This window comes from Vicugna pacos, chromosome 5 (genome assembly GCF_048564905.1).
Source record: "Vicugna pacos chromosome 5, VicPac4, whole genome shotgun sequence".
NCBI classification, from domain to species: Eukaryota; Metazoa; Chordata; class Mammalia; order Artiodactyla; family Camelidae; genus Vicugna; species Vicugna pacos.
This window is the reverse complement of record NC_132991.1, coordinates 78,361,454-78,368,362: the sequence shown is the minus strand read 5'-3', so window position 1 is coordinate 78,368,362 and position 6,909 is coordinate 78,361,454. Positions and strand designations below refer to the sequence as shown.

General features: G+C 51.3%; 1 long non-coding RNA gene across 2 annotated transcripts; it reads right to left on the bottom strand.

Moving 5' to 3' along the window:
• Positions 1 to 4,144: 4,144 nt before the first annotated feature.
• On the bottom strand, positions 4,145 to 6,244 carry LOC140696469 (uncharacterized). Of its 2 annotated transcripts, XR_012072864.1 has the most exons (4): positions 5,938 to 6,244; positions 5,591 to 5,708; positions 4,739 to 4,979; positions 4,145 to 4,262 (listed from the first exon to the last, which is right to left on the bottom strand). It is a non-coding gene; the product is annotated as an uncharacterized lncRNA (long non-coding RNA). The 2 variants fall into 2 exon arrangements; XR_012072863.1 differs by having other exon boundaries at positions 4,145 to 4,979.
• Between the last annotated feature and the right edge of the window lie 665 nt (positions 6,245 to 6,909).

Genomic DNA, 6,909 nt, shown 5'->3' with positions numbered 1-6,909 from the left:
TGTGGGACTGTGTTAAGTTCTGAAATCTTTATAACTTCTCTCACACCCAGTTAAACAAAGCGCAGGCAGGGAAGGTGGGAGGTGATGGGCTTACCTTTGGTGATAGGGAGGAAACTGGCTAAAGCCTGTCTTTGCTGGGGGAGGAGCAGAGTTAAGAATGGAACAGAAGGTGACAGCTCCCCCACAGAGAGGAGGAGATTACCTGAATAACTGGAAGTAGCAGAGGCCAGTGCCTGTGCAGTGCCAGGCCTTCGGCTGGGTCTTTCCCTTACCTACCTGATCACATTTCGTTTTCCCAAGAAGCCAAAGGTTGTGTCTAGTTTTCCTCTTTACAGATAAGGAAACTGAAACCCAAAGGCATTCAGTGACCTACCCCGGTCACTCAGTTGGAAAGTGGCAGAGTCTTGGAGGTGACCTGCTTCAGAAAGTATTCCAGGCCCAGGAAGATTCCAGAGGGAGGGAGGGTGCAGGGGAAGCCTGAGAACTGAGCAGGAACGATGAGCTTGGGGCACAGAGTGAGGGGGAGAGCGGGGAGGGGTGAGACTTGCTGGGCCAGGCAGCCTGCTGTTAAAGTGGTGCTCTCCCTGCTCCCTTAGATGCTGATCGAGGGGCAGGAAAAAAAAAAGAAAAAAGAAAAACTTCATCAGTGAGCAGCGAGTGACAAAGCTGAGACACAGAAAATCTTGGAGCCGGACCCTGAAAACTCAGCAGCCTCTGATCACTCTGCTTCAGATTTTGATACTTGGAAAAGCAAGGGTCGCTGCATGTTTCATCCTCCTCTCTCTCCCCTGTCTCTCTCTCTCTCCTTCCCTCCTTCCTTCATCCTCCCCTTCTCCTGTCTTTTTATCAGCACATGCAGCAAATACTGCTGACACCCCTTCCACAAGCCACACACAGGAAACAATTTCCCAAGCATCTTCCCTTCCATTAGCTCCTCTGACCCTGATCTCCCCACCAAGAGGTGTGACGTAGCATCATCTCCATGTTGAATGATGAGGGAACTGGCTGAGGTTCCACAGTTGGTCACTGGCCAGGTATGGACTTGAACTCAGAACTCTCTCAGTCTAAAGCCTTTGGTTCGTGCTGTTTATCCCCTACCCGAGGTCCTCACCCTCACTTTGTCCGTTCTGAGGCAGCTGTTGAACAAACTCAGCCGACCCCATGGGCTCCCTCGCCACCCCTGCCAAGGTTGCTGTCAGAGGAGGGAAGGGCAGGAACAGTGAAAAAGCTGTTTGGTGTCCCAGGTCATGGACCATGCCAGCGCTGGGCTCCAGGAGAAGCGAAATCTGCATCCAGCCAAAGTGGCAGGGGAACAAGAGACCAGAGAGAAGAACATGTTAACAATCTTCAAATCTCATACTTGAGAGGTGTGAACACTGAGAACCAGAACTCGATGTGTACCCGCCCCAGAGGGCACCGAGGACCAGGGGCTGGAGATGGTCAGAGAAGCTGTCAGAAGGGCCAGAATGGGACAGAAGAAAGGAAGACGAGGGTGGAGGTGGAGGGATATGGCATTGACGGTGGGCATCAGGCATCGCTCATCGAAGGACCAGTACGATGCCCCTGGTTTGAAGACTGTGAGGCATCACCAGACACTGGCAGGGACAGCTCACTACCCCTGCCTTCCTGCAGGGAGTCCAGAATGGCCTGAATGGAGGGAGGTCCCTGCTACTGCCTCGAGAGTGGGGAGGACTGCGATGTGAGGGAAGACAAGCCAAACTCTAAGGGGAGGACCCTGGATGGGGGCAAGGCGAGAAGTGCTCTGGCCTGAAAGATGCATTTGGCAGCAGAATCTAGACATTTTGCCTGACCCAGAGCTTCACGACGTGTTCTTTTCTGTTTCTGCGATGACAAAGATAAAGAGGGAGGAAAACAAACCCATGAAACAGGCAGAACTCCTCTCTCACCTCCCTTGACCCTGCAGAAAGCAACTCCATGGGGGGACCAGGGGTTTGGCGAGCACACAGGCGCAAAGCCAATGTAGAGCTCAAGGATTCACCCCGGGTTCAGGAAGGTCACCTCTGCCAGTAGCTGGGAGCCTGCCCCACCTCTTCCCATTCTCACCCCCTGGCTTAGGCAGATGATCGGGATGGGCTGCCCCCAGGGGGACGCCAGCACAGGTCATCCTGTCTCTGGAAGCACCAGCCCCTCGCCTCATCTCCGCAGCTGTTAGGCAGCCTGGGCAAGAGCGGGCCGCGCAGGCTCGGGTTACAGGTATAAACAGCCGCAGAACCAGCGGGCTCCGGTCTGGCCCATCTTTGGCTTCTGCCTCGGGGGAGGTGGGAGCTGGTGGAAGCAGCTTCTCAAGGTAGGCTTCCCCCTCTCTGCCCTCTCCCACCCCCTCTCCTTCTGCGCTCCTCTGAGTTTTCTCCAGAGACTCCAGATCTTCCTTTCCCAGCGTGGTCATGCGTGCCGGTCCCGGTGACCTCGGCATGCGCTGCGGTGCACGTGAACAGCCCATCTGACAAAGTCCGGCAGATCAGAACTGTGTTGCTTTTGGCCAAAGGCCACCCCACCATCCATCTGTATACACACAGTCCCTTTCCTCTGAGCAACAGATACTCCTGTGTATTTGTCTTCCTTCCAACCTTAACCCTGGGGGCTGGAGGTTCGTATTTTTTGGCTCTCTGAGTTCCCTGTTGCACCCAAAATGGGGTGCTGTGTCTTTGGAGTATTTCACCAAGAACGGTGATGATCAGAGTGTGCACAGTGGGGGCTTCCAGGGTTCACTTTGCAAACCCAGCAGAAAGGGAGTCTCTGTCTCTGGAAGAGAATCCAGAAATCCAAGACTGGCCTTCTTACCAAAGGGCTTCCCCATAATCTTCAGAAGCAAAGACTGCTGGGCTGGACCTCTTCTGCATGGTGGCTGAGAACTTCAGAGTGTAGATGACATCCAGGGAGCCCCGCCAGGTGTGTGGATTCCAAACAGAGGAGGACAAACCACTGACAGCCTAAGCAAATGCGCCCTAGCACTGATTCAGACAGAGCAATCTGCTCCCAAAGGGCAGGAGGACTGGCCTGACTCAACCTCAGTGCCACCTCAGTGTTCCTAGCTGGCAGACTTGTGGAATTCTCTCCAGCTCTTACTAAACAATTACAGCCTGATTCTCCATCAGTATAAGGGGGCTGGGTCCCTGCTCTTCAATAGCTGGGTGATCTTCGGAGTCTCTTCACTTCTCCATGAGTCTGTTTTCTTCCCATAAAATGCAGGTACCCGTCAATCCACACATATGATCAGTTGGAGAAAGGCAGCCTTCTTATCTTGATAATGTGAAGAGTGAATGGCCTTTAGAAACTGAAATAAGGTGCAAAAAAATTCCCAGAGGGAAAGATCAGAAAGAAGAGGAGGCAGAGGGCAGAGGACAGACTTCAAAAGTCTGAGCTACAGCGTCTGAAGGAGGCTCTGTGTGTTCCCAACGAGACCAGGCCAGGCCAGAATCGTGTGGATTTAATGATGCGGCTTCCAAGGTCCTCTGCTTTCTATCATCTCTGAAGTCAGTTTGTGCAGCTTTGGGGGTCGGTGTGTATGGGTGCGTGTTTTCAGTTGGCTGACTTGAAGATTCCTTCTTGGAAGAAGAAGTTGCCTTCTCTTTAAAAGTGTTTATTGATCATACACCAAATAAAGAAAACTTTATGGACCACAAATAAACACTAAGTATAGCAACAAATACCTGGGGGGCCCAGGCCAGGGCTGCCCCTCCTGGACAGTGGTTTAGAAATAAGTCCTGCACACAGCAGGGGTGGGCATCCAGGATGCTGCCTTGTCCAGAGGGCAGACCCCTTGACCACCCTGCACTGAATTCTAGGATGCTCTGGGCTTCATCTCGTATCAAACCCCAGCTCCTCCTCACTTAAATCTTTAACAACCCCCTTCGCAGACACACATCTGCAGAAACACACACACACACACACACACGAGTGGCTTATTAAATGTATGTTAAATAAAGACACCTAGTTGTGGATTTAAGGCACTTCATCTATTCAACAATTATTACATACCTCTGATGTGCAGTGACCTGGTTAAAACTAGGCCAATTGCACAAATTCATCTGCTAGAGCAGGGAAAAGTTGATTCAGGGCTATGTAGCAATTTAATCAAAGAGTGAAACTATTTTTAAAATAGCCCTGAATGATTTTTTTTTTCTCCCTACACTTGGACAGTCAGGTCCATGGCCTTGGCATCAAAATGTTCTTGAGATCCAAGCCGGGGTGAGGAATGGAGCTAAAAAGACCTTCAAGTACTTCCAGTCCTTTCTCTGCTCCTGGATGGTTTTTAAGGGAAAAAGAAGAAAGAGTAAAAAGAAACATCCATTGGTTTAGATAAGCACTCTCTGTACTTGCATTTGTCTTGTTAGGCGCGGTTGGCCAAAGAGTCTGCTAAAAATATAATGAAGGAAGGGGGGCTGGCGGTGTCAGTCAGAGAGAAGTGGAAACTAACCCGGTTCATTTCTGACTGGTCCCCCCACAAATTCACCACAATGTTTAAGCGTATCACCATCTGCCCCTCTTCTCAGCCCATTTTTGGCACTTGACTTGGGTAAGTGACTTTTTTAATAAAAGGGCAAAGTACTCTCACTCCTATTCTTTCTGTGGGATCAAGGGTCCCTGTCACTGAGATCAACTCTCCAGTCCTACGCAGGCCTGCATTCGGACACTGTGCCTCCCGGGGGTGAGGACAATGGACAGTGGCTGGAAGGAAGGCGGGCCCCTTGTGTGGGTGACAGAGGTAGACGCGAACCCATCTTGTGGTTTCCAGGGGGCCAGCAGCTGGGAGCACCCAAGTGTCACGTTTCTCAGCTTCCAGGGTCTGGTCATCCACGTGGTGGCTGGAGTTTGCCCAAAGGGAAGGGACGAGGTGTGCCCAGCAGGAGCGGCCCAGTAGCTGGGTGGTTAGCTCAGTGGGTTCCTTGGAGCTCTCCTGAGCGCTTCCCTTTCAGCCAGATCATGCTGGGCCTGCTGGGCTAGGCGAGCTGAGTCATCTGCAGGACAGGACAGCAATGGCTATAAATTATCCTGTGTTTAAGGATGGCTTTCTCAAACCCTGGCTTTGGGCTTGCAGTTTTTATTTATATCTCTCGCAGGAATATTTTTCAAACTCATGACTGCACTCTGTATTGCTTTGGGGACACTCCAAGCACCTGGTCTTCTCTATAATGAGCCCTGCAGGCGACAGGCCCCCAGAGGCCCTGGGCCCGGACTCCGGATCGGCTCACATCCACACCCCTCCTCATACATCCCCCACAACCCACCGCCAGGCTAGGGCCTGTCTTATGCCTGGAAGTATGTCCACCTCTGCTGGCCCAGAGTCACACACAGGCACACAGATACAGTCAGAGACACACACACCCTCACAAACACACTCCAAATGCAAAAGACTCTGAAACTATTAGTTCTCTGTACATTTTAGAGACAGCCTCTGCTCACAATGAAACACACAAACTGCAAGAGCTACCCGCAGGCCACAGGGCCCTCCAGGGGTCAGATGCCTAACCCTACCCACCCACCCCCAGGCTCAGGGGCATTTGGCAAGTGACTGACAAATTTGTATTTCCTTGTGTAACTTAGTTCTTTGTTGTAGCTTGTGCCTTACTTGGTACATAAAGAAGTGTCACAGACTAGAGGCTGCCAAACAATTTGCAGGCTTGAAAACAATTCCGTAGACCAAATCCTCCCAAGTCAGGGTGAAGGAGCCCTCCCTCTTTGCGTATCTGGAGGAGAGGAGCAAACTTTGTTGAGAAGGGGGAAGGGGGCGTGAGGCTGTCTCTCCTGCTAATCAATCTCGATTCCTTTAGTCCCTCTGTGGCCCCCCACTTAGCCCTTTCTGGATCTCCCACCTCCCTAGCCTGTTCTTTTTCTTTCCTGCTTTGTAATTAGATAATTTTGAGTTGTTTAGTAAATTACTGGCTGTTATTTATTTATTTCCCTTGGTTTACTTACCGTTATTTGTTCTTTTCAAAGTCTCTTCAAGATAGAGCTAGCGAGCCTCATTCTTCCTACTGTACTGAGGCACAGAAAAGACAAAAGATACTGCCTGGGGCCACAGAAGGCAGTGGTTGTGATGTGATGGATCTGAGTCCAACCCTGTCACCAGACCCTGCCTAGCAACCTCCTTCTGGGAAGGTGAACCCAAGACATGCTGTGGGTCCCGAGCCTCCTCATCCAAATGGCACAGAACTGACCCCAACACTCACTCTGCCGTGCTTCTGGGAAGCAGAACTCCCCAAGCTTTTGAGGCGAGATCTTATGGGGTTGTCCTCACCTGTCGGTAAAAGGGATGGTTAAGGCCCTCAATGGGGCAACAGTGACCCTATTGTTGAGTGAACTGCAATGCCAGAAATTTACAAAAAAGTCAACATCCTCCGTTGGGTAATGCCGTAGTTCCCCGATTCCTCCCTCTCCCCACCTGTGTCCCACTCCTCTTAAACACCTCCTGGTCACACACCTTTCATACTCTTACCCCACTATCACCTCTAGCTATCTTCCAAGCATGGATGTATGCAAGGCATCACTTCCTCACCCCCAGAGCATCGAGCCATCGTCATCCCACTACTTCAACATCTCTGGAATTTCTGCTCCTTCTGGCCAGTTTCTCCAGAGGAACATTGTTGTCACTGTCGTTGTGACTGTTTTTCTCTAACTTCACAAAGCTCTAATTCTTGCCACATTCATCTCATGTCAATGTCTGGACCATCCCCTTCCATGTCTGTCCAAAGGTTACAGTTCAGTTGTGCTTGTCCTGCAGTTGCGAGTGCTGGGCAGCTTTCACCTGACCCCCTGGTCCTCTCCCAGCCTTCTCACCCTGCTCTCACAGGGAGGATGTCTTGGGAGGATGACCTGATGGACCGTATCACAGGGTCCTGTGCTCTGCGGTTTTCATCTGAATTAGGCCAGTGGGAAGCACCATCTGGA